General features: G+C 31.1%; 1 pseudogene; it reads left to right on the plus strand.

The window, feature by feature from the left end:
• Window positions 1-801: 801 nt before the first annotated feature.
• Window positions 802-4,065, plus strand: LOC114393543 (annotated as a pseudogene).
• Window positions 4,066-9,399: the final 5,334 nt, after the last annotated feature.

Genomic DNA, 9,399 nt, shown 5'->3' on the forward strand with positions numbered 1-9,399 from the left:
ATGATAACAATAAATATTTGAAAATAATATCATGGTAAACTAATTAGGCATCCAAAACGAACATACCACAATACTATCACAAATTTATACTAACCACAATAATATAATAAATTATCAGCCTATCATCGATTCATGAAGGAAAAACAGTTGGAAAAAAACAATAAATTATTCATATAAGACAAAAGACCATTGCCTTATTATTGATTCATATAAACAATATATATAATTTTAATAAACCTTATAAAATAACAAATGAGTACCAAAACACATTACATCAGATTATCAAGAGGTTTTAAGAAATACCTGAGTCCATAGAGCTTGATCAACACGCAGTGGAATCTTACAGCAGTCAAGAATAATTGATTTAATAACTTTCCTCAACCAAATCTTATCAGCTCATTATCCCCTAATGGGCCAAACTGATTTCCGCTCATTAAATTCATATCAATTTTTTGTTGGTGATCTAATGAGCTCATTGAATTAGATCACTTTATATTGAACCCATCTAAATATAAATAACTAATATACATATTATAATATAAAATATAGTCCATATTAATTAATTAGGAATTATAAAATTCCTAAAAGCTTTAAGTTAAATCCTTTTTACAATGGTTTTGTTTTGTGGGCCGAGATGTGAATGATCACACATCTTATTAAGGTACTGAATTAATAATTGATGGGATAAAATTTTTGTTAGATGGGACAAGGATACATACTAGACAACTTTCCATAGTCAACTTTGCACCCTTTCTTTCTTTTTTACTCAATTGGACTTTGGAAGAGACTATGGTATTATAAATGGTAGTGGTTTATACAGGTACTATTCAATGACCATAATACCCTTCAGGATAAAAAAAATGACAGGATCAGATTACAGAATCCAACAACCTTATCCTCAACAGGTTCCAAATTGTCAAGTCTTCTGTATTTTCAGGCCCAAAATACTGGAAAATAAAGAAAAGAATAAAGTATAGAGGGAAAAGGAAAGAAAAGAAAAGAAAAGAAAAGAAAAATTGGCAATATATTTTCTCCCAACTGCACACCCCTTCTGTCTTCCATTATTACCCTCTTTGTAATTAGCAACACAAACATATGTTTACCACCCCCATCATGTGCAGTGTGAAAAGGCAATTAACTCTTTGCAAAGCAGTTAGTCAGCCAGCAATACATCCTCCAATAATTCTGACCAAAAGAGGCTTATCCATCAGTTTTCCCACCACATTTTCGCTTTCATTGGCTGGTGAGGATGCTAATGCTGCAATACTTGATGCAGATGATGATGAGGAGCTGTTGGAAAAAGTAAAGAGGGATAGAAAAAAGAGACTTGAGAGACAAGGTATGATCAAATCATCCTCCAAAGAAACAGGTCTGATCCTGCAAAAATGACATTTCACTTTTCCCTAGATTACATTATCGGATGAATGTGGACGTACTCTTACATCTTTACCTAAAGGCTAAAGATGACCAGTAATTTGCATGGTTGGTTTGTCCTACTATGTGTTTCCTTTCCTTACTTGACGGATTTTGCTCACTCTGGAATGCAAATAAATGCAAGTTACCTTTATAGGTTTAGAGTCTGCAGAGGATAGCAGTAAAGTAGTTGTGCCCAATTCTTGAGGGTGTCCAATGAACAAAAATCAGTCAAAAGTACACGATTGGCTTCTTGTTCTATTGTATGTCTTGTCAAATGTTGTATTGAGTTTTTTTAAAGCAACATTAGTGTAAACAATTTTACGGTATCATCTAAGTTTGTATTGATATATCTCATTTAATGAGTGTAAGTGTGTAATAAATATTAACAAATAACAATTACATGAGGTTACAAAACTTACTAAATGATGTAATAACACCTCATTGGTGTAAAGCGTTCTTACATTGACCTTGTATTACAATTAAATTCATATTGTATTTAGTTACCCGTTTCTTTCACAAATTCAAAAATATTAACTGAATCGCCTGTGTTCCTGGGAAACCAAAGAAATTTTCAATTGAATTAATAAATTTGAACATATGCAGAGCTAACTGTGTTGCTGTATTTTGGTTGTCTCCTTTAAGATCACAGTAGCCGGCCCATTTCTGAATGATTTTAAATGAAACATAATTCAATGCTACTGATATTTGACACTGTCCCTGGCCTAGATTGTATTGTGAGAGATTATTTTTAAAGTTTAATTTTGACACACGATCAGAACATAAATCAAATTTTTACACCATCAATTAATTAGAAATCATATTAGGTTTTAAATTAATTATTAGAAAATCAACAATTTTTCATTAAATTCATATTTAAAATTAAAAATTTATATACTGTATTTCAATTAAATTCTTATTTTTAACCATCTGAAATTGAACACAACTTAACTTTTCAAAAGAATGTTGCTTGCTCTCTCTGCATCTTTAAGACACATTTGTAGCTTGTATACAGTCCCAGCTTAGAGAATACAGTAATAGAATTGATATTTGAACTTTGAAGAGGCCACACTAACTAAGATCGTCTTTCTCCTCCCAACCATGGTAATCTCAAGAATGAGAAATAGAACTCGTGTTTCTCTTTCATGATGAACTTCTATTCCTTTGTCCCTCAAGTTCCCTTCATGATACCAAAAACACCAGTTTCTTTAGGGGCAGAATCAAAAGAAAAATTTCAGGCTGCCTTCATTTTTACTAAATTCACAAATTCAGCCAGCACAAGACTTAGCAACTGAAAGTTGAAAAATATTTGCAGGTTATCTTCAGGACCTGGTGTATAAACTGAGTGAAGTTGGTAAAGCAATTGAAAACAATGATCTAGCGACAGCTGCTTCTGTCTTTGGGAGTGGCACTGATACTGATTGGGTCCAAAATGCTAATATAGCTTTGGATAAGGTTAGTCTGGTTTCTTAAATGCTTGCATTCATTATGAACGCATTTGTTATGAAATCTTTCATCACAAACTTAGAAAAAACTGGTGCCATGATAACATCAATCATCTAATTTCATTATGAACACATTCGATTCTGAATCTCCACAATGGGAGAAAACTGATGACTTCATTATCATTCTCAAGTGATAAAGATTAATAGACTATGAGCTGGACAAGTTTCAAATACAGTACTTGTGCCTGACATACAATGAACATTGGAATACTCTTTAATCTCCATTTAATAGTGTGAACTTTCTGGATGGTAGCATTTTTTTTAATAAAATTACTATTTATGTATTCAAATTTCTCTTTCCAGCTTCTTAATTGGATATCTTACAGTTTCTGGGTAACCTTTTAACAGTTGAGTGCCAGTCCTGAAGAAAAGACCGTGGTGGACACATTCAATTCCTCACTAGCTTCATTGATTTCATCAGGTATCAAGTTTCATACAAGGCAGAAAAATATCAAGTTTCATTAATAGACAGATATCAACTGCAAAAGAAAAACAGCCTAGATGCAATCTAGTAACTTGTTGATAGACTATTTCCAAAAGCCTTGGTTGCATTTTAGGCACATAAAATTGTGCTAGTAATTTGCTAATGTAATTAAGAGCCAGGGTATACTCAAAATGGTGGCTACAAGATCCTTTGTGCTAACACTTATTCCTGTTTTTTTATTTCGTGGCAGTTGCTGCGAATGACGTTGAGTCCTCCAAACTTGCATTTGTGTCTTCGGCCAGTGCATTTGAGGAGTGGAGCTCCTTGACGGGGCTGGTTGTTCAGCTTAAAGGGCTTTGAAGGAAGCTACAACACAATTTATCTCATCTCGAAATTTGTTAAATACAGAGAATTCCATTAACTTCCTGTCTGTCTCACCTAATTGGTGTCTTAGTGCAGCCTCATTTCAGCTTTAATTATCACCCTACAAAAGACCAACATGCTCATCATTCGTTGCTCAGAATGTTTGAGTACTAGTGTGTATAGTCTCACTCAAAATTGCAATTTTGATGTTGTCGAGAATTTAACAAAATGTTTATTTTTTTTCTTGTTCAACGAACAGCACAAATAAAAGAACTTTCAAGTTGTAGGGTAATCAAAATCAACTTGGTTTGATACTTCGAGTGAAAGAATGAACCATTCTTCTTTGGTTCTTTGGTTTCATTGCAGCTGTCTTTACTTCTAACTACCCTTTCTTCGGCCACTAGAAGTCTAGAAGAGCAGAAAACAAGCCAAGGGCCACAAGCAATACCCATATTCAAGGCTAATGATTATTATGTATGGCTTTTTTTATATATATTTTTTATTATCATGACTTTTATATATATATATATATTGATTAAGGGCCTTCTAAGGAAAAGGGAGTAATTTTTTTTAATTACCAAATGGAGATAATTTTTGAATTAATTCTGAAATAAAAGTAAGCTGTCTCTTACTTTACACAACTTTAAAGTTAAAAGTCCTATTCCTTTAGGAGACTTTTTTTTTGTTGATGAAATTGTAAATAATTACACGATTTTAAGGACAGAAATTGTATACCTTTATGAAAGTCGAAAAAATTGCACAACTTATCGATTTATATTTTTTTTATTATTCAACATAAAAAATCATAGGTTTTTACATCACTTGAAAGTCTAAATATTATACACGACTTCAATTAATTTTTTACAGAGAAATATATGCTACGAAGAAAAAGGGAAATATATGCTATGAAGAAAAAGAGGTCAATGTAATTATGTATTGAACCTTTTTTTTTTATATTAAAACAAATCCCTCACTCATTGTTTTAAAGTTAAAATCCCTCACTCGTTAAGAAATGAGTTATATTACTTAAATCTATCAGAACTTTAACGAAATATTAATAAATTGTGGATATATAATAAATATATACAAAACAATGAATCGAAGAACTAATATTATTTATCTTCTGTACCATAAAGTTATGAGAGAAAATAATATAAAAATAAAAAAAGTTTACTATAATAATGAGTTTTAAGTTTTACATGGAACTAAAATCAAAAGATCTTACAAAAAAAACTGAAACAAAACTTTCTACAAATATATAATCAAAACTGATAGATAATTCAACCTTTGACTTTGAAGTTGTGTATAATATTAACACTTTGAAGTCCTATAAAAACTTACAACTTTTATGTGTCGAACAATAAAAAATAATATAATCAATAAAGTTGTATAATTTACTATGACTTTGTTAAAAAAAATTAAAAAAATAGAAGTCTCATAAAGGTATATGACTTTTGGCCTGAAAGTTGCGCTGAATAATACGATTTATCCCATTTGGAAATTAATTAAAAAATTACCCTTTTGATAAAAAAGGCGTTTGGTTAAGAGCAATCTTATGGAAGTTAAATCACGTGTTTGCGAAAATACAATTAAAAACCTCCACTCCTCCAGCATAAATTGGACCGATCTTCAGCCCGGACAAATGGTAGTAAACAACGTATAAGATACCTAATAAAATTAGGAGTGAATGAAATATTTGAGTTCACCACAGTACAAGATTATAGGTGCATTGTGCATATCACATTACAAGTATCTTACCACATAATTTTATGGAGGGAGGAGTGCGTTAAAGTCTTGAAGAGGGGGAGTGCAACAACGCAGGAAGATTAATTTCTAAAACCCAGGGTATTTTGGGAAAAAGAATAGAAAATGGGAGTGTATTATCAATAAAGGGAAGTGTAAATAGCAGCTCCCTTATTTCTATATCTCAAAAATGGACCTGGCTCAACACGTCTGCCCAATAATTGAACTCCCCATAGTCTCATGTGTTGTCCCATGACCTTCAAACAAATTAGTTATTAAAATAACGAGCATAAGTTATTTTACTTTTTTAAAAAATATAAAAATATCATTTCAACTCCTAAAATTATCAAACAACATTTATTATTAAATAATATATATAAAGACTAAAATGATTGATGTTTGATAATTTTAGGAGATAAAATAATATTTTTTTTATAATTTTAAGAAATAAATTAAACGATGTTAATATTTTGTAAACTAATTTGATGAATTACTCTAAAAAAATCATTGAGATGAATTAAAAAACAATAATTTGTTTATTGTTCCTTGATCAAATGTGCAATTAATTATTTACATAGTTTTTTTAAAGACAGTTATTTTTAAGGACTATTACATAGTTATTAAACTATAATTTACGTGAGAATGATACTTTACTTTCACTTTATTACTTGTATAACCAATACTTTTGTCGGAGAAATGCATGTATATATTTTTTATATATATACCATTAAACAAAATTAAAAATAGAATTCCATTGTTAAGTTGTTTTTTTTTTTGCTCTTCATATGCATCTGCTTTTGAAAACAACTTTATTTGAGATATTGTTAGACATTAAATATGAATTAGTTTTATGTGAAAGTAAGAAATTTGCAAGTATGATAATTTTTTTCAGCAATTTGTCTATTTTTTCTATTTTCTTTCCGATTTAGTAAATTATTACATTACAGTGACACACAAAGTTGACGTTTAAGTTTCATGTACTTCTTGTATTTCTACTTATTGATCTTAATAACAAATTAACCCTGATAAATAACATCCCTGTATCTTTCCCCAATGTACCAAGTTCCAGCACATTAAGGACATGTTTGCAATCAACGTTATTCAAGAATATGACACAAAAACAAATTAGCTAGATTCACGTGGAAGGGTAATGGACGTGTTATGTTAGAGCACGAAGATAAGAACAAGAGAAAGATGGGCACCTAGCATTCGAGGCTTAGGCTACCTCTAGAGCAAAAAAGGATAGAGGAGAAAGATATTCATTTCTTGTCTGCCTTATTACAACATTCTTAATTAGCTATTTATAAGCAACAATTAAGATGCAGCCATCTAATTTCAGCAATAACAGAATCCTAGCAAAAACGAAAGGAATAATGGCAAACAGCATCAAACAACATCTCCGAATCATCCATTCCCCTCACGCTATCTCAGCACATTCGGTTACACGAAATCCCTAAGGAATTTTGGTGGGATCACCTTTCTTTTGGGCCACTCTATCGAGTCTGCCCTTTTCTCCTGTAGCTTCTTCTTTCTATCTTGTTACCAAACATTCGATAAGAACAGAAGCACGTTGAAGCCCACGTTCAAAGGTTAGAAGGTGATGCCTCTCGGTGGCAACAAAACTCTTGAAAGTTGAATAAGGAAAATGACTCTAGCTAGGTTACGATGTAAAGCCGAGCTTGAAGGTCGAATTAATTAACGTGAGTATGAAAAAGATAATGGTTTTGCTTTTGCAACAGAAAATCAAACGAGTCCATGCACAGCTGTTATATAAAGAAGAAGCATTTTCCGGTTCACCTGTGTTTGTGTGGACGCTCGAAAATTAACAGGAGCTCTTACAACAAGTTGCTGACAATTCTCACAAGAGCTTTGCTGTATAATTAAGTTCGGAACTCATCAATTTGGAAGTCATAAAATTATAGAAAGGAATAAAAGATTTAATATACGCACAAATCCTTTCTCTGTGATCATGTTGAAGGCCATAGAATGATGGAAAACTGGAATTGAATAAAGGAATTTATTACAATTTTCATAAATATAATTACTTGGCAATTAGCTTGTAAATAATTTGGACTAAAAACTCGTAATAAAACTTTACGACTATTGTCCCACTTTATAAATCTATAATAGTAGGTTAAATACCGATACACCATTTTATAAAGTGGTATACCTTACAATTACAAACCCATTCAAGCTTTTAAACCCCAACCCTCCTTCCTCCTTAGATTTGTAAATTCTGTCCCATTTCACCCAAGGAATGTTTTGATTGAAATATTGGGCTTTTCAAGTCAAATCATTATTTTTTCTCATTTTTCACCTTTTGCTTTTTATCTTTGTAATTTTGTTGTTTGTGATGTAAATTAAATGTTTAGAGCTATTTGATTTCATAATTGACTTTTAGGGCCAACTCTAAGATTTTGGATGGCCTATGTGAATTGAGAAAATGAAGTCCTCATAAATTATTTGAATTTGGTTTTTCTTGCATTTTTGCTACAAAATCATGAATAATATGTTTTTAATTAATTAAGGTTCTTTAAAAAATATTTTTTCATAGAAATTAACAATATTATTTAATTTTTGTGGCGTAGTTAATTGCAAATAAGAATTTAAAATTTTCAATTTAGAATTCTTAATATATGCAACAGTAACAAAGATATAATTAATATTATTTTTGTAAGTTGTGCATTCATAAAAAACAATGAAATGATTCAATTGTTAAAATTGAATCTTAATTAATTGTTAGACTCCGTGTAAAAAAATTTAGGTTGTCAGCCAAATAAAAAATATTATACTAAATGTTTTAAAATAATTATTATAAAAACAATAAATTTATTATATATGTCAATTTTGATAGGAAGAAGTTTAAAAATTCTTTATAATTTCGATGCACGGATTATTTCTCTTGATTTTATTATTATTTAGTTACAATGATTTTTTTTCTCTGATTATTTTTATTTTAAAACTTTACTTAATTTTTTTAAAACCAAAAAAAAAACCGGACGCATGTACAAATAATTGATAATATGAAATTTAGATAGGAAGTTAAAATTATATTATAAACTGATATGTGAACTGTTTTAATAAGCCAATTATTCTAAACATGCTTCTATGTTAATTCATGGAGTCTACAAATCTATATTTTAAAGCATCAGCATCTTGGCATAAATCATGCGGTGGTGGAGTGTTTGTGACCGTTTGAGAAAGTAAGGATGCTCAAGATATGGTTGGCACTTGGCACAGGTCTGTCTGTATATTAAAACATGTTACATTCTGAAACCGAAGTACGTTTCCTCGGAGACATGAACTTATGAACCCAGCTATAGTTGTACCCAGGCAAGCAAGATACAACAACTATATATCGCAGCATCTTTCAATGACAAAACTCTCCATATACGCGCCCTTGTCTCTCTCAGTCTCTCCCTATACTCTATACTATTTAGTATTCACACTGCACAGACACGGTTTTTTTCTTTTTACATGACACGGTTTCAAATTGCATGCACTATTGTCACACAATACTAGGTAGCTACTAGATGAGCATGCATTATGTATGTCCGAAAGCATGCAAGGGAAAACGATGCCCGTGTTGAGAGAACGCGTTTCACAGATCATATATATGATGAGACTGAGAAGGATGGATTGGTTTGCCATTTGTTGCATTTTGCATGTTCTATTAATTCCGTGGTGGAAAAGAAGAATCCGTGTTTGATGTGTGTGGTTTTTTTGAAAACACTATATTGTTTTTTGTCTTTGTTTTTTATAGACAATATCTACGCACACATGTCTGTGATTTGTTAAGGTCTTGTACAAGTTTGGATGAATCATTCCTGCTCATCGTGCTGTTGAAGTAATTCCAAATGCATCATGCAAGAGCCAGCTCGCAACTAGTCCATCTTCAATCGTTTGTAAAAGAAACCACTTTTTGAAAGGTCATAATAATTATTTCAGGAA

Source organism: Glycine soja, chromosome 17 (genome assembly GCF_004193775.1).
Source record: "Glycine soja cultivar W05 chromosome 17, ASM419377v2, whole genome shotgun sequence".
NCBI lineage: Eukaryota > Viridiplantae > Streptophyta > Magnoliopsida > Fabales > Fabaceae > Glycine > Glycine soja.